Source organism: Crocodylus siamensis, chromosome 9 (assembly GCF_052110815.1).
Source record: "Crocodylus siamensis isolate JL-2025a chromosome 9, ASM5211081v1, whole genome shotgun sequence".
Lineage (NCBI taxonomy): Eukaryota > Metazoa > Chordata > Crocodylia > Crocodylidae > Crocodylus > Crocodylus siamensis.
The window spans coordinates 57091851-57119458 of NC_143403.1; the positions used below are offsets into that span (position 1 = coordinate 57091851).

Sequence of the window (27608 nt, forward strand, 5' to 3'; positions counted from 1 at the left end):
TGCCTACCCTGTTTGCAGCCCCTGTTCAATTTCTGCCCCCATCAGATTTCTGTCAGAATCCACAAATTACCTTTCCATGGACATTTCATAGTTTTCTGTAACACTACAGGGATCACTATGTTGGTGCCTGAAAACAAAAGTGCCATGTATTACGGATGGGTTCCCCCTTACATTAATGGTATAAGGAATAAGTCATCCCAGCTACCTTTAGCTAAGAGCCAGAAGGACGCTCTGCAGGGTATTACCCTGAGAAGTGGTTATGACAAATCAGTCTACATTTCAGCCAAGACTGGGACAATGAGAGTGACATATATACAACCTAGCTCTGGACTCTGCTCCACGGCATTCTGACCAAGTGCTCTTGTGTAGGGGTGCTCAACCCCCAGCTCACAGGCCAGAATCAGCCCCTGGCACAGTGTCATCCAGACCACAGGGCTCCCCACAATTCTGTGGAAAGGCTTACAGGTATGGCCCTGTTCACTAGATTGAGTGTAGAGGGTGGTACAGGGTCTACTCCCAGAGTGTGGGGCCCCTGGAGCCCAATCCTGGGCGGGTACAGGTGGCATGGGTCCCCAGAGGCTGATTGCAACTGGGAGGGGGATTGGTGTGGGGCCTCAGACCCCAATTCCAGGAGTGGTGGTGACGGGCCCAGTCCGGCCCATGGACTGGCCCTGCACCGTTTATCTGGCCCATGGAGCCAAAACTGTGAGCACCACTGCTCTACAGCATGAGCTACAGCTCAGGTTTGACTGGCCGATTTAAAAACAAACATTTATAGAGCGTGTGTGTGCATGCGCACATGTATGTGCGTGTGTGCATGCTGCATAAGCCATTCATGTCTAATATTGTCCATACTGCTGGAAAGGGACTGTGCCAGTATCCTCTGTGGAAGCATATGTGGACAGGGTAGCTTAATGTTTACAACCAGGGCCTTATTATCCGTTTCTCAAGCCCATGAGATTCGTATCCCACCTCCTCTGCACATTTTCACACAGCAGCACCCTCAGTTTGCTTGTCTGGGAAGCTGAATAAGGCATGTTTCCCCAAATACTTGGTCATTCCAGATACTTTTTAAACCTCTCTCTCTCACCAGCTGGCCAGCCATATTTGCCCTGACCTTCACTTTGCTGTGATACACCTGTGCACCTGCCAGCATGCACATTTCCCAATGTATTTGTTATGTGGTGTTTACATTTGCTTGTTCAGCTTTCTAAAACTATTCAAACCCCCCAATCCCGACCCTCTATTATTTTACCCCCATGTCAAGGCACTTGCTCTGTAGACCTTATCACTTTCTACACCATCAAAAATGTGTTTCAAGATCCTGAAAAACTCAGGTACTGAATACAATCCCAGAGGCAGGTGGAGAAATCATCTCCCCCAAACAGGTTGGAAAACACGTACAAGCATATGCACTGTTTTAATAATGGTTCCCACAAGAGTCTGGCTGATATGTTGAAATGCACCTGCTATCAGCCATCTTGAAAAGGCTTTCCTGTTATTTATGAAACAAATGTTCCCTTTCAACCTAATTCTTATGTATCATAATCCAAAGAAGTGTCCTTTTCCCTCTCTCTGCAACACCCACTGCAGGGGTGTGCTATTCGCTTAGATTCCCAGAGCAACAAATGTATCCAGTGTAGAAAAAATGTCTGATGTTGGAAGCATAATTATTGGACACTCAGGAGTATTCTGAGAGCTTCCCTATTCCCTGGAAGACATTGCTTCACTTGTTTTTGGTCCCCTGCAGATTCAATGAGTACACTTCTTGATGAAACCAAGGGCTCAATCCATTAGTAACCCAATAATGGATACTTTCCCCTCCCTTCCAAGTTATCCAATGGGGAATTCACACATACATCTAGGTCACATACTCCATGTCTGGGAATAAGCTTGCCACTCAGTAGTCCTAAATTTCACCTGTTTGCCTTCTGTTGCTCATAGGTTGTTTTTCAGTGCTGCTGTCTGCTTCCAGTGCCATGTTAGCATGTCTACCTGTGTCCAACATTAACAAATATCCCATTTGCTCTTACACTGAAAGACCATTCATAGAATCATAGCAAATTAGGGCTGGAAGGGACCTTGGGAGGTCATCTAGTCCAACCCCCTGCTTAAAGCAGGACTGTCGCTAACTAGATCATTCTAGCCAGGGTTTTGTTAAGCCAGGCCTTAAAAACCTCCAAGGATGGAGATTCCATCACCCTCCTAGTAATAATTTTTTTCTCAATATCCATTAAACCTCCCTTGCTGCAATTTGAGACCATTGCTCCTTGTTCTGTCATCTGTCACCACTGAGAACAGTGTTCCTCTACTGCAGCACTGTCCATTGTTCCTACAAAGGATTCCTCTGAGCCAGCAGTGCTATTTTCTTTTCTGTCCATGTCCTGCACTTTGCTGTGCGTGCAAACTCATGCAAAATGATTGAGCAATGGATCCATGATTAAAGAACCTGTCAAAACCTACAGTTTCGCTTTCTGGTATGTCTTACTTAAATCCATATTCCTCATGTTTCACTTCACACAGCATGTGGTAGGAAAGGATTCCATGTCACCATTTCACTGTTCACCTCCTCTGTAATTGTTAAAATCATGATGCCCATCAGAACCAGTGCCTGTTCTGCTTTCCTTTTTGCTGGCATCCACTCTTTTCACTTTGAAAGTGAAGCACAGTTTAAACCTTCTCCAGTTGCCCAACACAGCTTCAGGGTTTCAGCTTTGGCGGGACTTTGAAATGCTCAATTCAGGACTGAGCTGGGCTGAACCAAGCAGCTGACAGGTGGTTGATTGCTTTTAGATCTCTGGCTACCTATATAAACACAGCAGTTTGCTGGCAGCAGGCCACGCAGTAACAAAGCCTGGCTGCAAGGCCGAATGCAGCATCCTTGGAGGTAAGGACAGGGTCTGTAGGGGATGGTTTGGAGGTTCCTGCTCCTGGGCATGACCTAAAACTGCACCCTGCTGGGAGTGGGTGGTCTGGTGGGGCTGCCAGTGGTGCGGGAGCCTCCAGGAAATATCAGGCCAATTACCACCCTGGTGAAAGGTGGGTTGGGGTGCCTTAATAACCCCAGCTTCCACCACCGGGTGGGTAACCCCTAGTAGGGGCCAGAAGGCAGACCCCAGATAGAGAGAGGGGCTAGAGGCTCAGAGGTAGAATACCCTTGACTGGTCAATGCTGGGGACAGGACCAGAACGGTCAAAAGAGCCAGGGGCCCACTGTGAGGGATGCCCAGAGCTAAGGGCCTGGGGTTTCTGACGGGTCTTGGAGGTAAGGCCAGGGCCTATGTGGCCAAAGGTCCCGGGGGACCGTGCCTGAGAGGTGAAAGAGTTCAGGGAGCTACGCAGCCCAGAATGAGGGTGGAGTAGGCTGCCTGATTGGAGGGAATCTAGTTAAGGGTCTGGATTGGAAGATTGTGGGGCCAGTGATGATAAGAACAGTGGATGCCATCTGCAAGGCTTGGGCTGCAGTGTAGGGGAGGAAAGGGACCACAGAGAGCGCCCCTTGGCATCAGGGCAAGAAAATGAGCAGCCTCCCGCCTAATTAATATCATAATTATATATCATCAAGGTGTGGCAGGCAAGAAGGCAGGCGATTGACCCAGAAACAGACGCGTGGGCTAATGTCAGACTGGCCCCAAGGAGGCCCCCCTGCTACAAGAGCACTTTCTTGGTTTATATAATCCCTTAGTACTGTGTTGTTCAGAAGTCAGTCAGAACCAAGCTATCTCACATAGGTCCACTTCACACGGTGTCTAGATTCTGACTGGCCAACACTGCCTATCGCAAACTCATGCAGGAACCCACCAGTTCCAAATGGCTGTTGTGAGCACCTTTGACAGGTACAAGTCCTCACACTGCAAATGGCTCCCTGCATCTTCTAGTAAAAAAACCTCTTACAGTGAAACTGCAAGGCCCTGGCAAAAACAGCAAGGCAACACAGCAGCAGATGTAAGTTTTGGTGGCAAAGGTTTCGAGTGCAGAAATAGTTCTGCTCTTTTCTGGGGCAACAGTCCCACCGACTAATTTTTCTCTGCCCTAAGAGGGATCATAAATTTTCAGCTGGCTGCCCGCCTGCAGTATGCCAGTTACTACTGGTCCACTATTTTATCTTAGATCAAGAGCTCAGACAAGGTAAATTCCTTTAGAGACAGCTTTGTTTGTGTCTCTCCTGATTGGGTAGCACCCGCCGATATCAGAAACCACAGTTCTTGTACACTGAAGGAATCAGAGGCAGGTATTTAAAGGCATGTGTGGGCCTAATGATCTAGGCAGACACATCAGCAGCACTAAAGGCACCTATACCTATCTTGGACATCTGCTCTGATGCATGTTAATCAGCACACACTGGAGCAGATTCAATTGAGTCTGCTGGAGTATGCTAATTAGCATGCTCCAGCCAACTCCACCCATGTATTCAGCATCCCTGTGCTTCAAAATAGCGGTGGGGCACTTTAAAACTTGTTGAATGAACTCTAGTTAAGGCATCCCCACCATCATTTTGAAGTGTGAGATGCTGAATACATGAAGCTGCTCTTGGAGATGCTCTAATTAAAGCAACCTCCCATCCCCAAACAGGCACTTGCAGACTGTTTACACGTATCTCCCACTGCAACAGGGGCTGTCATATTCTATGCAATGGGTTCCCAACCCCCAGGCCGTGGCCCAGTACTGGGACACAAAGGGTTGGGTGTCAGTCCGCAGAAGGGTTGGCTGCTGGACCAGAACTGACTGCAGACAAGCAAACCATGGACTGGCAAGCAGAGGACTGGAAGTGACCAGCAGACAGGCAGCCAACCCTTTTTTATACAGATCTGGTTGCCCGCCTGCAGTATGCCAGTTACTACTGGTCCGCTATTTCCCGGTCCATGGTCACTTCCAGTCTGTAGTTTGCCAGTCCTCAACACAAAAAGGTTGGGAACCCCTGTTTTATGCTGCAATATTTGCATTAATGTTTTGCCCAAGAAAGATATGGACTGAGCAGGCATTTAGCAAACAAAGTCAGGGTGGGATATTGTTTTTGAAACTTGTTTATGTCAATACTATAGCTTCCTTTTTACATTGTTTTGTTCTCTTGCTCATTCTCTTCTGTTTATAATAAATTATTCTGTTTTCTTTCTGTAAACTGGTCTGAGGCCTTTGTTAGGAAGAATGGCATATGAACCCAATCCTGACCAATCCAAAGAGTTCAAGGCCCGGCCATTCTAGATGCAGTTAAACTTGCCCATAAGACTACACCTCTGAATTACCAGAATTGTATTTTATTTAACAAAAGGGTACAGCAATATTAAAAGGTTCTTTACCTAGATTATTTGGAATTCTGTACCATCCTTGTCCCAGACTTTCCACTATGAGTGAGAGCTTGGAAGTTTTTTAAACAAGCAGAAAATAAAACACTAGTAGATTTAAAGCAAAATGGATTGGCAACTTTCTTGTCTCCTGGGCTCCAACAAAAAGAAAAGAAGATAAATTATTCGGATTAACAAAACAGCAGTGTTTAAAATGAGAGCATTTACAAAGGTGGCAGATTTCTCATGGGGGAGGCCTGATGGGGTAACAAACAGTCACTCTTGTGAATATTTATGCTCTTAATGAAAATTAGCTAAAATTTTTAAAATTACAATTTTCCAAAATCATGCAAAAAACTAAAGGAACTCTAGCGATTTGGAAAAAAGTTCTTGGCAAGCTTTCAGGAGCAATCACTCTTCTTTAGGCACAGGGAGTCCCTGCTGTTCTGAGACTTCAAAAACAGTCTCAGAACAGGATAAACTCCTAAAGGGAGTTTATCCAGAATGCCACTGTATACATCTAAAAGGGACAAGTTAGATACCAGGGTTGGAGCCAAAAACAGTTTCAAGATGAAAATTAATTTAAAGATGGATCCTTAACCCCAGAAATTAATTTGAAGGGTCCTTAACCCCAGAAGAAGAGACTACACATTTTTTTTTCAATCCCTCACAATCTTTATTCTTCCTAATACAAATTTAACTGTTAAAGTGTCTCACTTTTTTCTCTATAGTATCTGATCCTGGCCACAGGCAGACCCAGGATAACAGAAAAGATGAAACGGTGATCTCTTTTTCCCTGCTGTTATGGGAGAAACTATGCTTTTGGAACCCCAAGGCTAGAATACGGCTATAGGACTCATGCTGAGCCAGTTTGCAAGAGTATAAGCTCCAAGACCCCTTATTCCAATGTTTCTCAGTGCCTGCTGCTGTGCCTTGCAGGAGATACTGCGACTACTTATAGCTGAGGTCTCAAGGGCTCTGAGGGCACAAAGTGCTGTCTGTCTGGCAACTGTTTTAAAACTGACTTAAACATCAAATCACCATATATACAATGCAGTGGCAAATTTGCGATTTTCCCATCATAGGACAGCATGTGGCTTCTATCTGTCTCTTAAGAATCCTTAAGAGTCCTCGCCTCTTTGCTGAGTACGCATATTTGTCAGAACAGGATGCAACTTCTCTGATACATGGACCTGCTTTGCATAATATGTCTCCTTACAAGACAGCTCAAGGCCAGTTTAACCCTGAGGTTCTCTAAAAAGGTCACTTGTGTCAGCCTCAAGGCCTCCTAGAAACTGGCTCTGGGGACTGGGGGGAAGGAGGGAAGCTACCAGCTCCCTGGTCTCTCCAAAAGCTGCTAACATGAGCATTCAAAGCACTTCTCTTGCTCGTTTCAACAGTGCTACTGTGCCCTGAGATTCCTGGCAAGCCATGCACTGTAAAGAGATCCAGACGTGGCCTCATCATGCTAATCTGGATTCCACAAAAAGTTATTTCCCCTTAATTATGCTGGTTTCAAATGGCAGCTTTCTTAGAAATTGTCCATCTTCTGAGGGAATTGACAGAGGCTGAGCCAGTATAGGGGGCCAGGAGCAGGGAAGGGTCAAGAGATAAAAGACCAACTCTCACGCATTCTCTTGTCATGCTCATCCTGGTGATTTGGCAGGGTAAGGAGATGGTGGGAAAGACTCCCAGGGACTGTAGGAAGCTAATTGTGTGTGTGGCCTGTTGCACCCTGCCTTCCATTCAGCAGAAGTGCCCAGAACCTTAAGTGCCTTGACCCCCCATTAACTTCAGTGAGACACTGTTAGGCATCTGCCCTCAAAGATTTCTTTGATGAACCCAGGCTCGACGTAGGGGAGGAACAACAACAAATAAGGATCCTTGTTGCTTGCAGGGAGGGAGAAAGACCTCTGCTTGCTGGCAGCACTAGCTTGTGCTACTCCCAAGCAAGAACAAGCCATGACAACATCTTTGGGTGCCCACAGAAGTAACAGTTGTATTGTTTCCAAGCGCAAGGGGCTTGGGAATGTTTCAAACAGCATAGTTTGAAATGGTGCATCCTGTTTTGCAGTACTTTGTTTGCTTTTTGGAACATTTCAAAGGGCATATACAGCTGGCCTGCACATCTGATTGGTGGAAGCATTCCAATTGTTACTTGTGCGCCCATCCTGAGAACAATGCCAGTTATAACAAGAGCGGCATGGTCCATGCCCACCCTGTCGGGAAAGACACAGGATGGGAACAGTCAGGAGGTGACCCCTTCACACTATTCTGTAACATATCTGCCACCCCAAGAAAGAGCCCACAGGGCTTTCTCCTTGACCTGGCAATTCCCAGGACATCTTTGGAAGCCCCAAGCTCTTGGGCATCAGCTACTAAGAAGGCAGGGGAAAGAGAAAACTCACAAGGGGAGGTCTCTCCCCGTGTTCCTTCAGGAGGAACAAAACGGGGCTAGGACTTTAAATACATTAGATGTACAGCTAACACGTGTAACCTGCACCCACATGTTCTGCAAATGAGCCCATACAGGCCTCATTAATAGCTCCCTGGCAACAGGGGCCAGAAGGAAAACATCAACAAGCAAGCAGAGAACAAGAGAAACTACATGAGAATGAAGAAAAGACAATATTTGCAATACCTGAGTGGGTTTGGTAGGATAAGCCCTTCCCTAAACAGGTAAGGGGTTAGAGGTGGACTGATACATTGATCCCCCATATCGGATCAGCACTGACATAGGGAAAATGGACAGTATTAGAAATCAGCTTTTTTTTCCTGATGTGGCTGACAATGTGGCTGATAAATACCCCGTGCATGCACACAGCCAGGAGCACAGCCCGGCGGCTTGGTGAGCAGCATCAGGAGGTAAGTCTGATGTGGGGGAAGGGGTGAAGGGATGTGGGGAGGCAGACTGAGCCTCCCTGCAGCGGAGGGAGGGAGTGAGGCAGGCACTGAACAGCTGCGGCAGGGTGGGGTGCAGGATGGAGCTCCAAGTAGCTCATCCAGGGGACACTGGTGGGGGAGGTTTTGGCAGCCATTTGACAATTTTCAGGTCAGGACACTTGAACACCACCACAAACAGTGGGATAAACATGAATGTCATGTGTCCCTGGAGGCTGGGGAGGGCAAGATGAGCTCCCGCAGGCAGTAGCAGTGGCGTCAGTAGTGGGAGCATGGCAGCTGTAAGCAGGGAGCTCCCGCAGGCAGCCATGGTGCTGTCAGTGGGTGGGGTTGGGGTGAGCACTAACCAGTGGTTGGCAACCTCCCGCAGACACCGCTGGCCACCACTGTGGCAATCGCAAACTGCCCGCAGACACTGCTGGTGGTGTTGGCAGTGGGGGGTGGGGGTGGCGAGTGGCGACTGCCCGCAGGCACCACCAGCAGTGTTGGCAGCACCTTTTCATACGGGGTGCATGGCCACACTCAGGGGGCGCGTGTGCACCCCCTACATGTTGCCAGTGGGCATGAGACTGATTCTCATCTCAAGTACTTCATAAGCAAACCAGCACCCTATCCAGCTGGGTATGAGCTCCCCTGCAACTTATGGATTGAACTAAACAGGACTTACTCTGGAGCTGGATGATTTAATGCCACACTTTATAAGACTGGCTTAAGGGCAGTCCAAAATGTGAGTGTGGTGATACACCACAGACTGCTGACACCTCCTCACATGTGCAGTACACCCATGCATCCAGGATGAGAACCTAGATAAAGTCTGATGTGGCCACAGTATTACAGACAACAATAAAGTAGCGGTGTGGCTCTGCCACATTAATGATGTGTAGAGCAGGGAATGAAGTCAGTACTGGGCACTCACACGTCACATACTGTGCCCCAGTCAAGCAGCCAGTATTACGAGCAACAAGTCCCAACTCCCAGCCCCACCTCTACGCAAATTTCCCTAAGAACATTTCCATTATACTCAGACTTAGTAACCTGGGAACTCAAGCCAGACCAGATGCCAGAGTTGTTTCAAAACAAAGCAGCCTCAGGGGCTGTCTCCTCCATCTCTAGCACTGCAGTGTGCTAGCCTTACCTGCACGTTGGACTGGAGCCAAACTCCAGCAGATGAAGAGCAAACTTGAGAGATCACCGGACAAAGTAAAGCTGTGTACCTGCAGTGGCACCTTACAACTAGGACAGGATTCAGAGGACAGACCTGCCCCAGCTCCTACTGAAGCAGTCAGGCTGCAAGTGGGGTAGTGTCTCAACTGACTCACATTAGCAATCATTTTAGAGTTAGCTGTTGGAAAACAGATATATAGATATTTTTTTTTTATTGCACCGCTTCTGGAAGCACTGCAATATCAGGCCAATGCATGGAAGGGATGGAGCAAGCTCCAGTTCCACCTCCCAACACCAAAAATCTACTCAATAAAGACCTCCTATGGAAGACGTATTAGGGACAACCACCTGCCCTGGGGAGCCTGCTAGATCATCAGCCCACATTCCTGAAACAAAGAATAAGAATAAGAAAGGGTTATGTTAGTTTTTTTAGCTAGGGGGCTGAGGCACATGACTGATGAAGAGAGGTGAGGGAACTGGGTCTCTTGGGCGTGTCTACACATGTACTGTAGTGCACATTAGCCTATTTTAATGTGCATTAAAGCATCACAAAAAACTCACGGTCTTTACCTAATGCTCATTAAAATAGGCTAATGTGCATTTCTAGTACCTTACCATGGAGGTACTAGATTTCATGAGCATTACCTAAAGCATTAATTGAATATGTAAACATGCCCATGTAACCTGGAGATGAGAAGACTGAGGGGGGATTTAATAGCAGCCCTCAACTACCTGAAGAGTGGTTCCAAAGAGGACAGAGCTAGACTGTTCTCAGTGGTGGCAGACAATAGAATAAGTTTCAAGTTACAGCAAGGGAGGTTTAGATTAAATATTAGGAAAGAGTCTCTCACTAGAAGGGTAGTAAAGCACTGGAACAGGTTACCCAGAGAGGTGGTGGAATTTCCATCCTTGGAGGTTTTAAGATTAAACTAGACAAAGCCTTGGCTGGGATGATCTAGTTGGGGACGGTCCTGCTTTGAGCAGGGGGTTGGACTAGATGACCTCCTGAGGTCCCTTCCCTCCCTAGTTTTCTATGATTCTATACTTCTTTGAAAGGCACCCTGGGCACTGCAAACTTGAGGGATTTCAGTGTCAAAAGCTACAGGGAGATGCCACATGACAGCACTAGACAAAAGGTTAATGGAGGGGCTAGTTGCCTTAGTCACAGCTGGGGAAGTGTGTCTCTATACTGGTAACAAGCCCATGCCTGAGTTTACTAGCTAGTACTGCACACACAAAGTCCTTCCCCTTCCTCCTTTACAATGCTTCTTTTTCTCAGAGATGTCTATCTAGTCTGTGTGCGCTATGCTGTGAGCCTCGTCATAGTAAACATCTCTTGCTCCGTTATGCCAGGGAACAAACTAAGGGGTTTGCAGCAGAGCTGGTCAGTGAGTCTGGGTGTGAGAATGCAACTTGGGGTGTTCTCAGGAGCCTGTGAGCAACAACTGCTGTTAAATCTGCAGCCCAGGTAGGACAAGGCAATAAAATGAGAGCTTTCAGAGCTACAAGTTAGTGGAAGCTCGACAAGGAGAGAGGTGCTGAAAGAGGAAGGGATGGACAGGGAAGGGAGGAACCCAGAGCCAAAGGCAGACCTGGGTTCCCCTTCAGAGGAGAAAGGGTACCCCTAAAAGGAAAGGCAAAGGACTTGTGAACCCCTATATGAAGAGAGGCCCAAGACTAGGCATGCAGCCTTCTTGGATTTGGGGCTAGATTTGAACTATTCCCCAAACAGGGGCAAGACGAACTCTATAGGCAGAAATATGCCTAGTTGACAGGGCTGACATGATGACAACCACAGGAAGTTGTCAGCCATCTTTGTGTGTGTATTGGCAGTTGCAATAAAGACCTTTTGAGGGCAAGAAGTCTCCCTGTCTTTTCCTGAGCTCTGTGATAGCACATTGATAAGCATAATAATAACCGGCATCTGTAGCGTTACCAGGAAACACTCTACTGATATGTGGTCAGCACAATCTTGCACCCCCACCAAGGCAGGAAATCAACAAGATTTTGTTCAACAGGCTTGTAACACACAGTGCCTCTTACTGCATTACAACCCCAACCCCATTTTGGATTAAACACTAATGAGGAAGATCATGATTGACATTCTGTCTCTCCTTTATGGCTTTGAACTTGCTTCTGAGAATGCACAGGCATCAAGTCATACCGAAACCATGCAAGGACAGTCAAAACCAAAATGAAAATGGTGCGAGTTAGATGGGAGAGCAAATGTCACTGGGAAAGGAGATGATGCTACCTGGGAGATGGAAATACAAATGAAGGAAAGTTGACAACCCAGGGTCACAATGTAACTTGAATTTGGCATACAAGACATATGCACTTCACTGTACACACTGTAGTGTAGGATGGGTGGATAAGTGGGGTATGAGCTCCAGGCAGGGACATGCCAGAACAGGGTGAGGAGTGGCTCACCTTCCCGCCCCCTGCCCCTCCATTTGCACCTCCTCTATAGCTGTAGGTCCCAGCTCCAGTGTGGAGGGCTGACCAGGAGCACAAGTGTGACTGAGTGAGGCTTCAGTGAAGAGACTTCTGGGAATTGCAATTTCTGTGCTGGAGGGAGATGTCCCCTCAATTTTTTCCTGCCAAAAACTGGTGATTTTTTTAGCATGTCAGTGGCAAAAAATGAGGTGACACTTCCTCTGGGCAGCAGTGAACACCTGTGCCACCACACTGATAATACTGCTCATTACACAGCATTGCTAGCCACAGCACTCAGAGTCCTGGGTGTTCAGCTTTGCACAAAATGCCAGTTCATTTTCAAAAGCCCTGGAGATTAGTTAGGCTGAGACAAGCTATTGCATCACATCAGCACAAGCTGTTCCGTCTTCTCACTGTATGAGCCCTGCTGCTCAGCAAGCAGCAATGAGAAACAGACACGCAAAGGAGCTGAACTCTGTCATGATGGGAAAGGGAAGCCAGGGACTTTATTTCCCTAAGGCCTATTTTTCTGTACTCCAACTGCTAAACCATGAAGAAAGGGAGAGGAGAAGAAAGCTGATGTGGCTGTGCAGAAAAGAAAGGATGCTGAAGATAGCCCTTGGCCACCAACCAGCCCCTCATTCTGTTTCTTTCAATAAAAACAAACAAATAACTTTAAAGAGGCTTCACATTACTGAATGATGCATGCCAAACCTCAACAGTGCAAATGGTCATGACTATGTCAAAAATCACTCCCCCTTCTCTTTTAGTCTGTACATTGTGTAAATACAATTGCAACATCCCCAGCAGGGGCCCTCTTCCATGCATCTCCAAAGCACCCTGTCCTCTTTATTTATCATAACAAGAGCACAGTAGAAGTAAAACTCTAAGACAAGGGAGATGGATCTGAATTGAGTTTATCTGAGTTGGACAAGAGTCTGGGAAAGCTCTTAGTTTGGATGAGACTAGAAACTAAAAAGTGGACATAATCTCCTCCAGGGAAAACCCATTTCTAACCCTTAGAAAAAAAGCTATTTCCATAATGTAATTAAGCTACATAATCGCAAGAGGCAGAATGCTGGGACATAATTGCTCAAGTCTACATGGAGGCCTAACAAGGCTTCCCAGTAGTTTTGCAAGGACAAGGTTTGGGGACTGCATTCTCCACAATCTCCTCTCCTCTCCACTCCACACCTCCTTCCCTCTCCCCCAGTGCACTGTGTCTAGTTTGGGCACACTACGCTCTGGACAAATTGGAAAAAATAGGAAGAGCGAAACAAAAATGAACAGAAGTCTAGAAAAGCAAACAAAGAAAGGCTAACAGAACAAGGGTTATTTAATGTGGAAAAATGGAGACTGGGGCAGGGGTGGATCTGATAACAGTCTTCCAATACCTGAAAGGTGATTACGATAAGGATGGTAACAGACTGTTTTCTGTGGCCTCAGTGGACAGGACAAAGGGTAAAAGTCTCAACTTGCAGCAAGGGAAATTTAAATTGGATATTAGGAGGAAGAACTCTCTCACTATGAGCGGTTCATCATTGGGACTACCCAGAGAGGCGGTGGAATCTCCAGCCTTGGAAGGTTTTAAGACAGAGGTGGGCAAAATGCAGCCCGTGGGCTGCATGCGGCCCACCGGGCCATTCTATCCAACCCGCAGGGCCCCTAAAAATTTAGAAAATTAAAGTTTATCTGCCCCTGACTGCCTGTCATGCGGCCCTCAATGGCTTGCCAAAACTCAGTAAGCGGCCCTCCTCCTGAAATAATTGCCCACCCCTGTTTTAGGAGCAGGTGAGAAAGATACTTGACTGGGATGATTCGTACAGGAAGGAGTCTGCTTTGCACCAGGGGGTTGGACTAGAGACTCCCTGAAGTCCCTTTCTGCCCTACTTTTCCACGTTTATTAGTTTTGTTTATCTTGCATCAGATGGTTTACTGCATCAGCATTGGAGATCCATCAACACTGCAGCCACAATCAAGAGCAGTGGAACCTCATTGTGTCATCTATGATTTTTCAACTCCCATTCAAAACAAATCCAGCAGGACATGTTTTCTTAAAGTTTAAAACTCATCAGAACAATTACTTGCAATGGCTGAAAACTGTGAAGCCATAAAACAAAGCGGGTGCTTGTCTCCTGCCCACGGGTGCCCAGAATGAACTCTATCTGAACTCCCCATCGGCTAAACTAGCTTCAAGTAGTACAGCAATGAGCTAAAATTGTTGCTTCAGAATGGGCACATTCCGAACATACAGGATTTTTAGAGGACTTTATCCAGTGATAATGTTAGAGATTTTTAAAGTTCAATGCAGATAACACCCATTCTTCATAAACTTTACCCGAGAGGCATCACCATCAATGGAGCTGCCTTGGATTTACTGGCCATTTACCAAAAGAGAGGTCTGACATTGTACTGCTAATGATTACCCAGAACAGCCTTCCTAAGAGGGAAAAGAGGTACAGTTGGCAATACTCTAGTTTCAGCTGTGCTGGGGTAAAACCAGTGTTACTCCAGGAAAGTCAGTGGCATTACTCTGGGGTTTAGAATGGACAGCAGAATTGGGTGTAGTACACATACCTTTGTGGGCATGTGCTTTGGAAGAGCACAAGTTTCAGGGGAATGTTTTTAAGTAATGAATTTTTCTAGTTCATGAAAGGTGAGTGGCCAAGATAGTAATCCTGGGAATGCTGGGGACTGCACATGGAAGCTAGTACAAGCAAGCCCTGCTCTCTCACACTACCGGCAACAGTCTGTATGCACTATCCCATCTGTAAAATTCATCCCAGCTCTACTACTAATCCTCCACCCTAGCCTGCAGCTACTTTCAATTATTGCATCTTCCTCTGCTGACTCACTGCATCATGCTGACTGTTAAATGAGCCACACTTTTCTTGTAAAAGGTCTATCTAATAGGAACTGTGTATCAGCAAGTGCATCAACACTGCCCCCCAATACTTTCTGGGGAAAGTATGTGTTACTAAGATGGCCAGAAGCTATGGATTCCACATCAATGAATCTGCTTTTCCTGACAAGCATTTCACTGAGATAACCCAGAGGGGTAACACGGAGCTGGCTGGGGATTTCCCCCTCTCATCTAGCTGGAAACTGAAACTGAAAATTACTGTGAAACTTTTCTGTCTGATCCCAGCTGCTCAAGTCTGGGCAGATCCTCAGCAGATGTATCTCCGCATTGCTCCCCTGAGGTCAAAGTGCCTGGAGATCCACCTCCTGAGAGTCTGGCTCTATGAGGGTGATAAATAAGATGGCAATGAGAACATGATCTGAAAAGATGAACCAATTTTACCTTTTTTTTTTTTTATTTCTGAGAAGTCTTGAGCAGCCTTCAGGATACAGCACAGTCAAGCAACAATGTGTAGAAAGAATTGAACTACAAAGCAAAAACCTAATTGCCCATCTCTCATAGCAGTCATTAGGGTAGTCAAAGTTACCCATCTAAGACCTGCTATATTCAGGCAATGGAACCACTCCCATTCATTCTGATGGTGCTGGATTGAGACCCAGGGTCTTCACCTGGTTTTTGTTATCCAAGGGCTGTTTTTCACCCCTTGGCTGCATCTGGATGAGTGCACACATGCCGCACATGCAAGAATTCCCCATGTTGCTACTTTGCAGCATTGGGGGCAGGGGGCAGGTTTTTGCCCCAGCCTCCCCAACCCCACCTGGGGTAACCTGTGACACATTAGAGCGCACATGCAACAGGCGTATGCCAAGGACAAGTAGCAGTGGCATAACATGTGCCATTGTTACCTGTCCCTGGGGAAACAAACATCCATGCTCCTCTGGACCTGGCCTTTATATGGCAATCAAAATAATGCTTAGTTCACACCTTGGCCCACCTTCTCACAGGCCAGGCACCGCTGCAGAAGAAGCTGTAGCATTCTGTAGTATATGTTGGTAGCAAAAGAAGGATCAGGGAATGTGTGGTTCCCTTACTGAATGGGGGAGGCAACCTAGTGACAGAGGATGCAGAAAAGACTGAAGTGCTCAATGCCTTTTTCAACTCAGTCTTCACAGACAAGGTCAGCTCCCAGACTACAGCACTAGGCAGCACAGTTTGGGGAGGAGGTAAGCAGACAACAGTGGCAAAAGAAAAGCTTAGGGGCTACTTAGAAAACCTGGACATGAACAAGTCAATCGGACTGGATGGGATGTACCCAAGGGTGCTGACGTGGTTGACTGATGCAATTCCAGAGCCACTGGTCATCATCTTTGAAAATTTAGTGCAATTAGGAGAGATCCCAGATGATTGTAAAAGGGCAAACAGTGCCCATGTTTAAGAAAGGGAAAAAGAAGGATCCAGGAAACTACAGACCAGTCAGCCTCACCTCAGACCCTAGAAAAATCATGAAGCAGATCCTCAAGGAATCCATTTCTAAGCACTTGGAGGAGATAAAAGTGATTAGGAACAGTCAGCATGAATTCAGTCAGCATGGGACAAGTCATGCCAGATCAATATGATTGCCTTCTATGACAAGGTAACTAGCTCTGTGGATGAGGGAAGACTGGTGCATGTGGTATACCTTGATTTTAGCAAGGCTTTTGATGCACTCTCCCACAACATTCTTGTAAGCAAGCTAAGGAAGTATGGGCTGGATGAATAGACTGTAAGCTGGATAGAAAACTGGCTGCAGCATTGGGCTCAGAGAGTAGTAATCAATGGCTCGATGTCTAGTTGGCAGCTGGTATCAAATGGAGTGCCTCAGGGGTCAGTCCTGAGGCCAGTTTTATTCAATGTCTTCATCAAAGACCTGGAAAAAGGCACAGAGTGCACACTCAGCAAGTCTGCAGATGACAACAAACTGTGGGTAGTAGTAGATATGCTAGAGGGTAGAGCTACAATTCAGAGTGACCTAGACAAATCGGAGGATTGGGGCAAAAGGTTTCTCATGAGGTTCAACAAGGACAAGTGCAAAGCCCTGCACTTAGGACAGAATAATTTCATGCACCAGGAGAGGGTGGGGGCTGACTGGCTGGGCAGCAGGTCTGCAGAAAAGGAGCTGAGAGGTTACAGTAGACAGTAAGCTGAATATGCGACAGCAGTGTGCCCTTGTTGCCAAGAAAACTAATGGTGTACTGGGCTGCACTGGTAGGTGTATTGCCAGTAGGTCAAGGGAAGTGATTATTTCCCTCTATTCAGCACTGGTGAGGCCGCACCTGGAGTACTACATTCAGTTTTAGGGCCTCCACTTCAGAAAGGACGTGGACAAATTGGAAAGTCCAGTGGAGGGCAACAAAAATGGTGAGAGGGCTGAGGACAGGGCCGCCCCTAAGGGAGGATGAATTGGGGTGCCTACTCTGGGCCCCGTGCTTTGGGGCGCCCTGCAGAGCCAAGCAGAGCAGCCATGGCAAGTCCACACTGCTGCCGGCCTCACATCTGGCCACTCTGCACTCTGCCCCCGCCGGCCCAATCCAGCGTGTCCAACTGCTCGGCACCCCACTCCCTGCCACCACCGCCAAGTTTTTCGTGTTCAGGGGCGGTGCCCCACACAGGTTGATTTACCCTGGGCCCCGCACCCTGCTCGGGTCATAACAGGCTGGAGGACATGACTTATGAGGAAAGACTGAGGGAACTGGGCTTATTTAGTCTAGAGTAGAGGAGACTGAGAGGGGACTTAATAGCAGCCGTCAACTATATGAAGAGGGGTTTGAAAGAGGATGGAGCAAAACTGTTCTCAGTGACGGCAGATGACAGTACAAGGACCAATGTTTTCAAGTTGCAGCAAGGCAAGTTTAGGTTAGATATTAGGAAGAATTTTCTCACTAGGAGGGTAGTAAAACACTGGAACAGGTTACCCAGAGAGGTGATGAAAGCTCCATCTTTGGAGGTTTTCAAGACCTGGCTAGACAAAACTTTGGCTGGGATGATCTAGTTAGGGATGGACCTGCTTTGAGCAGGGGATTGGACTATGTGACCTCCTGAGGTCCCTTCCAGCCCCAATTTTCTATAATTTTGGGATTCTGTAAGAGAAGCCTGACCTCCCAGCATCCACACACACTCTCCTGAACCGTGCCATGGTTCACCCTGGTTCGGCTGCCTGGAGCTCTCCACAGACAGACTGAAATTGCCCCAAGCATGCAGAGAGCCCAAGGCAAGGCAGCAACTGTTACTCTGAGCACACCAAAGACACAAGTAAGCCCAGGAACCAGATGCTGTAATTTCCCAGAATAACTTTACAGAGTAAAACCACAGTTGGTCAGGAACCTGTAGCAGATCTGTAAGACTCAAGTCTTCCCTCCACATGGAATTAAATATACAAGAAAATGCACCTCATGCATACACAACCGATTCTAGTTCCAACACTGCCCACTCCAGGGGTTCAAACACAAAACAAAGAAACACACACATACAAAATACAATGAGTTAGGGCCCCCCCCTCTCTCAAATCAAGTGCTCAGTTAAAAAAAATACTGAATTTAGGGCTCTGCTTGTTTGACTGCATCTTTGGCTTCCTCTGTACCCACACAAACTGGCCTCTAAAAATAAATATCATGCGATCCTCACATAAATGATTCCAGGAGCTTCATAAGAAAAAAGCAGCACAAAATACCACAACAGGAACCCTACAAAGTAACCACCAACAGTCCGCCACGCAGTCATGTCCACATTCTTGAGATACCACAAGCAGATTAGATGGCACTGGTGAGTATTGGGGCTAGCCATGTAAGAACTGCACTGCCTGAACGCTAAGCTGGTAAGTCTGTGGAAGGAAAGGAGCAGGGGGCGTGATGGAGGCCCCCATGGTGCGGGAGGGATTGGGGCAGGGGCTGGGGTTAGTGGGGCCAGGGGAAGCATGCGCCCTCCAGATTTGTACACAGGGCAGAGGTGGGCTGCCCACTGCAGGCTGGGGCTCTGTGCCCTGCTGCCCCCTGGGAACCATGCATACACACACTTCAAAAATAGCATTTCGCAATTTACATTCCAGATGTCTTGATTTTTAAAAGTTTGTCTCATGACTTTTGACACAGTGGGGTTAGCAATACTGTTATGCACTTATTCAGTGTGCAGCTAAGCAGAGCACCCTGCAGTTTAAAGCTAGCTCAGGTAGGTCAACACGAGCTGCAGTCATAGATATGACTCTCACTGACAGTAGGGGACTATACAGCTGCACCAGGGCCAGTACTGGAACAAACACTGCTCATGCTGGTGCTCAAGAGTTTTGGCTGCTATGTAAGCATTTGGGAGTGCTTACCTCCATGCTAGCAGCACATCTTCACTAGCACTCACACTGGTACAATGCTTGCTGTCTGGTTTATATGGAGTTTCAAAAGGTGTGCGCAAAGGAATGCAGGTGACCAGCTGTGAACAGGACTCCTGCCTGCCCTCGCTCATAAAAGCCAGTCGAGGGAGACTGGGCCCCCTACTGGCAGGGGTTGTTGGTGCCTCCCTTTGGACATCCTTAATTCTGCAACTGTTTGGCCCCTGCTCAAGAAACCACAGCTTGATGCAGATTCCCTAGCCAGCTATCACCCATCTCCAACCTCCCCCTTTTGGGGAAGGTCACTGAACCAGTGGCTGCTCAGTGGCTCTAGACACATCTGGATGTCAGTGACGGAACTAGCGTGGGGCAACCATTCCAAGAACTGACTTGAAAGTGCAGGGGCTGAAAAAATGGCTGCCGACACAGCCATACATTACACCGGTGTCCTAGTGGCAACTAAAAGTCAACACTGCCCCCAAGGGTAGCAGCTACCCAAGGCACCCAGACACATTGTTGTGCCTCTACTGGATGCAATCAGATTCCTGAATCTTTGTCAATATGGCTTCCATCCTGGCAATAGCACAGAGACTGTGCTCATGCTCTTGGTTGATTATCATTGCCTGGAGATTGACAGGAACATTTTTGTCCTGCTGATCTTACTAGTGCTTTCAGTGGCCTTTGATACAGCTGACCATGAGGTGCTGGCCTGGTGGGTAACTGTAGGTCCTCACCACGCACACACACCACCTATACCCCTTTAACATGCCACACATACACCTACTCCCATACTCCTACCATACCCACAACTCAACCACCCCCCACCCCCACTATACCCACACACCCCCCCCCAAAACCTCAACCCCACACCCACCATACTCCCCACCCCCACCCCACCATACCCATACCCACATCCAGTCCCACACATCCTACACCCTCCACACACATCCACACATAGACCCCACACACACACCCAGTCCCACACACCCTCATATACACCACCTACCACACACTCACACCATACCCACAACATCCCCCCCAACCACACCCTCCACAATGTATAAGCAAACCCCAATCCCCTCTAAAAAGGAGACCTTCCTGGGCAAGGGAAGAGACTTCCAGTGGCAAAGGTCAGGGATTAGGGAGCAGGAATTCCGGTCACAAGACAGTGACTAGGGGGTAGGGCACCTGCCAAGGGGTGGGGCCACCCTTGTGGCCCTTGACACCTCACCAAAACTCGTTATGCAGACCTCCAGCTGCAATAATTGCCCGCCCCTGGATTAAAAGAACCCTTTCTTGCAGATTTTGATCTGGCCACCATCATCTCTGCCTCCATAACCTTGGGGCAAGAATACTGCAACGTGTTTCTCATGGGGCTGCCCTTGACAAACGTCCAGAAGCTGCAGCTGGTGAAGAGCACTGAGGCTCATCTTTTGTCAGGAGCAGGTCTCCAGGAGCATGTAACTCCAGCGCTCCAGAGTTTCACTGACTCCCAATGACTTTCTGGGCACAGTTCAAGGTGCTGGTTTTGAAGTATGAGGTACTAAAATAGTCTGGCCCCTAGGTACCTAAGGGGCTGTTTTTCCCTTATGCTCCAATGCATTCTCTAAGGTCAATCAAAAGCAACTTCCTCCAGGTATCATCAATGCACTAACCTTGCCTGGTGAAAACAAACAGGAGGCTGTTCTTGGTAATCTTTCTTTTGTTCTGAAACTCCTCACTCATTGAGGCTTGTCAGTGCCTAAGCCTGGAAACCTGGAAGTGCTCTAAGACCTTTCTAAGCTTCTAATTCACCAGGCATTCAGCAGGCAAGTCTAAACTGGGATACTGCTCACTGGGTGTTTGCTCTGTACAGAACTCTATTGGCTTTTATAAGTTATTTGTTCTCTCCTGTATTTTCATCTTGTTTGCTTATTTCACAAGTCATTTCACTTGGAGTCTTGTAGAGATGGGCTGTATAGACCTCCAAGAAATAACCAAATGAAACCACAACAGAGCTGTGCAGCACTGACTGCCTGCTCCAACTCCACTGAGTGCGAGGAAGCCAGTCACAGATAAAACCTGCACTCTGGCCTAGATGCTCAGCAGTTTTCTAGATCAGTGGTCTCCAAAGTGGGGTGCACGTATCCCAGGGGGAGTGCAAGATGATCCATTGGGGTGCGGGAAGAAAATATTACAAATTATATATATATATATATAAATAAATATATATACATATATTGGGGGGGTGCTCAAAAATTTTTTACTGATAGGGATGTGTGATCAAAAAAGTTTGGAGACCACTGTTCTAGGTATCAGCCTATGTGTAATGTTTTTCCCCTTGTTGTCCCAGGTGCCAGCCTCACAACTTAGCCATCCTTGCACCCTCCTCCCCAACCCCCACAAGGTCTCCATTTTACCACTGGTGAGTAAAAAAAAAATTCTTCTGAGCCTACCATGGACTTGATCCCTCAACCCCAAGGACCCTGGGCCCAATTCTGCTTATATATGCTGATGTAAATCCACTGTCTGGTAGTTTGGGATATAAGCGGTGCCCCCCCCAATCCTTTACTCCTGGCTCTGGGCTCCTCTCTAGCCCATCACACAATTGCTGTGGCTCCCTCCTTAGGAAGGCCTTTCCTGTCACCTCTCCCAAGCATTATTATCTTCCCCAAGGGAAGAATAAAGGCCTCTTTTCCCCCTTGCCTACCCTTAATTCTTCCTTATCTCTGCAGCTGTTTGACTCCAACTCCACTGCTGGAGTTTACTCAGGCCTTCCCTGGTCAGACAGTCATGGAGACACACACTGTGTATGACCAGCAGATTGTCAGCTTCCCTGCCAGCAGAACAGTCATGACCCTCCTGTTCTCCAGCAGTGGCTCTTATCTATTTTGGCAAACACCACTGAAAAGTGACCTATTTGTATCCCCATCCTATCATTAGAGTCAAGGCAAGAGAAAAAGCATACCCAATGGACGGGTCTCACAAAGTCAACTCCAGAGGTCTTTTTGACAATGCTTCAGGATGTAGTATTGATGCTTGGTTGATACCCTTGGTTGATACCCTTGGTTGAGACTCTCCCTCACGTGCTGTGCAGCTGCAAGCCGTATGCCAGAGCCTGGCAGCTCTGCCACAAAGCTGTCCAGGACTGCCTGGTGAGGGCCATCCTGGCTGCGGTGGAGAAGATCTCCACGAACCACACTGTCCCGGGCTGCGAGAGCCAGATGCGACCCAACATAGTTATCACCGACGAAGAGGCCAAGAAGGTTGTGATCGTGGATGTCATCATCCCCTTCAAGAACTGGCACCCTGCCTTCACTGATGCCCGGGCTTGCAAGCAGGAGAAGTACACCCCGCTGGCCAACACCCTGAGGGGCCACGGCTACAATGTGACGTGCTCATCGTGGGAACACTCAGAGCCTGGGACCCCAGCAACGAGAGCGCCCTGTGTGCCTGCTGTGTCTCCCACCGCTATGCCAAGCTGATACACTGCCTCATGGTGTCCGACACCATCCACTGGTACCGTGACATCTACATGGAACACATCATGGGCCACCACCAGTACTGCGACCCCACCAGACGAGCTGCTGCCAGACCGGACGTGGAGGGGACCGCCTGAACACCCCCCCTTCCCCCCCGCAGACCTTCACTTCACTCCGAGAGGCTTCTTCAACCATGGACGACCCCGCTCCACCCGAAGAGGACCCCCATGATGAGACTCGATATGGACTGAGGCACTTCCTCTGAACCACTTCCTCCACCATTGCGGACCATTGTAATGTGTTTGTGTGTATCTATCTCCTTTCTCTCTCAACATCGCAAACCCCCTCCCTCCCCTTCCCCCCATTCCCCACCCCCAGGGTTAGTTGGCTAATATTGTATCTCCTATAACCTAGTTGCGTTCCCCTCCTCACCCCCATCCCTCTATTGTTAGTCCCTCACTCGGGTGCTCTGTATTTCCCTATCAGCTTTGTCATCTTTTTTCTGGATTCCCAATCCTAAACATTTATTAGTAAAAGTCAATCTGTTCTTGATGCTTGGTTTCATCAGTCAGACTTATTACTATTAAGAACTAGTGCTGACAGTGAGTTTGGCCAAGTACTATGTGGAAATAGAGACAGGGTCTGCCCCAACTGGTCACAGTCAAAAGAGAGCTTCTTAATTTAGAAATCTCTCAGGGTTTAAGTGGAACATGAACCTGAGGGTTCCAACTGGTTTGTGATTTTTTTCTAGGCTCAGGAATTAACCAGATGTTGGTCAAAAAAACAGAAGGGCCTTGTAGGATCCAGAGGACCTGCTGGTACAGATTAAACAGCCAGTGTGGGCAGCCAGAATAGGTCAGGGCCTTCAAGAAATCACCCACATTGTGCTAATGCTTGGGAGAGCCAGGCTGAGGAGCCTGTGCTTTGGGCTTTGTCCTTATACTGTTCAGGATTGTGGATCTGCATGCAGAGACCTGCAGTATCTGCAGAGACAACTCCTGTTCAGTGCAATTTTAATAACTCCTGATGAGGTCACTAGTACATGGGAGCAGAGGGGATATTTCTTCTCCAAGGCTGTCTGAGAGCAGCTCTGTCTCTTTCCAGAACTGTGGTTCAACAGTGTTTGTCCCAGATGATAAAGCAAAATGGGAATTTTGAGACATCCTCTGGAAACGGATTTAAGAGCAAGCAAAGCCTTCCAGGAATTCACAGTCAGTGAAACCACCAGCTGCTTACTCAGAGTGAGCTTAGTCAGAGCAGAGTCAGGCTGGCTCCACAAGAACCCTAGCAAATCATCAATGAGGTCTGCACCACAGGTGTGTCACTGTCCTTTGTAGTGAGAATTTCCTGAAGTTCTCCTTTTGGGCTAGGGACAGACATTCAAAAAGCTGGAGTCTGAATTAATTCCATCTCTGCAGGTCAGTCTAACCTGCAAAGACTGAACTGATTTGGAAGCGAATAGACATTCACTTTTGATTCTGGAAATGTAGGCACATGTCTGCAGTGGCTCAGGCTAGAAGCTGGGGGTTGCTAGAGCAGCCCTCCCTTCTCTTCAGCAGCAGCCACAAGGCTGGAGGGAAGCTGACTAGGAGGCATAGCCAGGCCCCTGGCAGGGGCTAAGTATGATTGGGAGGGGTTTAAATCCCCACCCTGGCCCGTAGGGACCCCAGCCCAGGTGAACCTGGAGGGGGAAGGGGGGAAACAGCCCTTGCCGGGCTTGTTTCCAAGGACAGACACTGGCTGGGGCAGTGTCTCAGGAGACAGGGGTGGGGAAGCAATTAAACTCCCCTGTCTCCAGGTGGGCATGGGACCCCAGCCAGGATCTGCCCCACTTTCCCCCCTGCTCCTGCTTGGGTTGTGGGGGACCTGGCCACAGCCAGTCAGCATGGCCCTGCTATACACCCAAGGCTGGGGCTGGGGCTGGGGCTGCAGTTGCAGCTGGGGCTGTGGGACTGAGCTGACCCAGCCTGCGAGTGCTGCTGAGGGTTGATGTACAGGAACCAGCTAGGGCTGAGCCACGAGGGCCAGGCCCTTTTCAGCGGGCTTCAGCCGTGGGGGTTGTGCAGCCAGATTGCTCCCAGCTGCCCATGCCTAGGCCCGGTGGGGCTGTCAAGGAGCTGCAGCCAGCTAGGAAAGCCCAGCCCAGCAGCCCAACCCAGCAGCACCAGTTGGGGCTGGCCAGGTAGAGGGCTGCCCAGGTTGGCTCGGTGGAGCCAGCAGGCCCCAAGCCCAGCAGTCACCTGCTGCAGCCACTACTGTGCCCTCTGTCCTGTGTAGCACCTGGCCCCTGCAGCTGAATCACAAGCTGCGGGCTAGCTGGGACCAAGTGGACTGTTCTACTCTCCTCACCTCCAGCTGCCGCTGCTGCTGACACCCCCACTCCTGCCGCACTGAACTGCACTGCTCTGGGTGGGCAGGCGGAAAGCTCCCCCTGCCCCGAGAGGCACTGCGTGAGGCAGAAGAAGCAAGAGAAGCAGCTGGAGGGGAGGGGAGCAAAATAGCCCTGCTAGGTCAAGCCAAGTTTCCCCTTGCTTCCAGTGGCTCCAGCTCTCAGCTGCTTTCCACCCACTTCAACTGCCTAGTGTAGTGAGCAGCCCCTGTGGTTGGGCGCAGTGGGTGGAAGGCAGCCAGAGATGGAGCCAAAGCATCATGCACTGGGCAGGAGCTGCTGGGCTGAAGCTTCTCGCCTGCCCATCCAGAGTGGTGCGGTGTGGCAGGGGCGAGGGCTGCAGCAGCAGCAGCTGGAGGCGAGGGGTTCAAAACAGCCCACCTGGCCCTGACCAGCCTGCACCTTGTGATGTGGCTGCAGGTGCCGAGTGCTGCACAGGACACAGGGCACAGTGGTGGCTGTGGTGGGCAGCTGCCAGCTCTGGGTCCACCAGCGCCTCTGAGCTGACCTGGGCAGCCTGCTACTCAGCCAGCTCCTACCTGTGCTGCTGGGCTGGGTTGTCACAGCCATCCCCAGCTGGCTGCAGCTCCTAGTTAGCTCTGCCTCGCCTGGGCATGGGGAGTTAGGAGCAATCTGGCCATGCAGCCCCTGCGATCCCAGCCCAAGCCACAGCCTGCTGGGAAGGGCCTGGCCCCTCCATGTCCACCCTCAGCAGCACCCACAGGCCAGCCTGGTTCAGCCCCACAGCCTCAGCCTCAGGCGAGTCAGGCAGATAGTGGGGCCATGCTGGCTAGCTCTGGCCACACTCCCTCCCCTGCCACTGGGGTAGGGAATGGCTTACAAAGGCTGCTCTGCCCTGCCCAGTTAGACTTGAGCTGCTGGTGGGACATGGGATGGAGGGGGAGATTAAATCCCCATTGACATGCCCAATCTATACAGACATTGGATGATCCAGGTCCAGCTAATGTGCTGCTTCTTCTGGGCATGCACTAGGCTTAGCATGGAAATGCACTGAGTTTAAAGTAAAGCACCATTTTTTGTTTGCTTGTTTGTTTTAAAGTCTGCAAGCAGCCACAGTGTTCAGAACATGGAGATCTTCCCTCCAGTCCTGCCTTCCCTCCTCTCACCTCGCTTGATAGACTGATCTCTTTACATGCTGGGCCAGATGCCTTGAATGGTGTAAATCAGCACTCTCCTTTGAGGAAATGTACGTGTGTGTACTGCGCTCACACACTCAAAACCCCATCCAAAAAGCACAAAGTAAAACCTAGGTTGTTTGTATTTGGGGAGTTCACAACCTCTTTGGATGACAGCAGGCTGCTACATTAAGATCAAGCCCTCACTCTTTGCTGTGGCTTCTACTTCTAAGGGCACCACTTCCTTGATTAGCTGCAGCATGGAGCTGTCTGAACTAGCTGGCATACACAGTGGCAGCAAAACCTCATCTGTGCAGGGAGATAAAGAACTCAGCTTTCTGGGAATCTGGGTTCTCTTGTATAAATGGGGTGCTAAGAAGAGCAGGAGACTCAACATTCACTACAGCAGTGGTTTTCAACCTGGGGTCCGCAGACTATGTTTAAGGCATCCACGAAAGATGACTGTGATCAATCAAAAGTGCGTGAATGCCCACACTAAATTCCAAGGGGACTGCACCTCCATTTGAAATTGTTTAGGGGTCTGCAAATGAAAAAAATGAAAACTACTGCAGTAGAGATCTCACCAAACTACCCTAATCGGTATAACAGACAGTCCAAATGACTGACCAAGCCTGCTTTTCAATTTGCTACTACACATCCCCCTCTATGTCAGACACAAAGTTAGCAGACGATATCTTTTTCCCTTGTAGCTAACTTTGGCTCCCAGCTCCTGCAAACTCTGCGGGATAGAGGAGGTCACCCATTATTCTCTGCAACAAGTGCCCTTGCTTCAAAACTGGCCCTGGCAGCAACTAAAATAGCTTATTTACTTTTCTTTCACTTGAATTTCAGATCTGAAAACACTGGAGCAAGGGGAATTTCCAGACAGCAACACCAATCCAGCCTCTTGCAAAACTCTCCCCTGGAGCTTCGGCTGAATGAATACTTGCTCACTTTCAAAGGTAACAATTCATCCCTTCAGGTAGCACCTTCTCCCCCAGCCATTTCACACCCTGTGCTGTGGATGCCTTTTTACATGGGGTACCTATACATGTGCCTGACACCTCCTAATTAGCATGCCTTGTGGAGAAGATTCAGTTAATGGGAGTCTGCTGGAGCATGTTAATTAGCACACTCCAGTAGCCTTGTTGTCACATGTATTCAGCGTCCGCGTGCCTCAAAATTGCCATGGAGGCACTTTAACTAAAGCTTATCAAACAGGCTCTGGTTAAAGCACCCCCGCTGTCGTTTTGAAGCATGGGATGCTGAATACATGAGATACTGTGGGCACTTTAATTAGAGCGGCTCCTAGGAGCCCCAGCAATTAAATGCCTCTTGCAGAGCACGTGTAAAAACGCCCAGGGTTTCCTATTCTGAGAACAGGGCAGGAGCTCAGAATGTTAATCATAGGGTGCTTGTACACGTGATGGTTGTCACAATGTACGTGTGCACATGAGCTGGGGCAGCACCTGGCCAGCCAGCAGCCCACCTGGGTTTCCATGCACTGTCCCCACAACCTTCTCTGGTGACCTAGGCACCCTCCTGCTGCCTTCCTGTGCTACTCCAGGGGCAAGCCAGCCCATTTCCAGGCAGCTTCAGCTGTCCTGCTGCCTACAGACGCCT

At 48.7% G+C, this 27608-nt stretch overlaps 1 pseudogene; it reads right to left on the reverse strand.

The window, feature by feature from the left end:
- Positions 1-9555: 9555 nt before the first annotated feature.
- On the reverse strand, positions 9556-9679 carry LOC149857651 (U2 spliceosomal RNA; annotated as a pseudogene).
- Positions 9680-27608: the final 17929 nt, after the last annotated feature.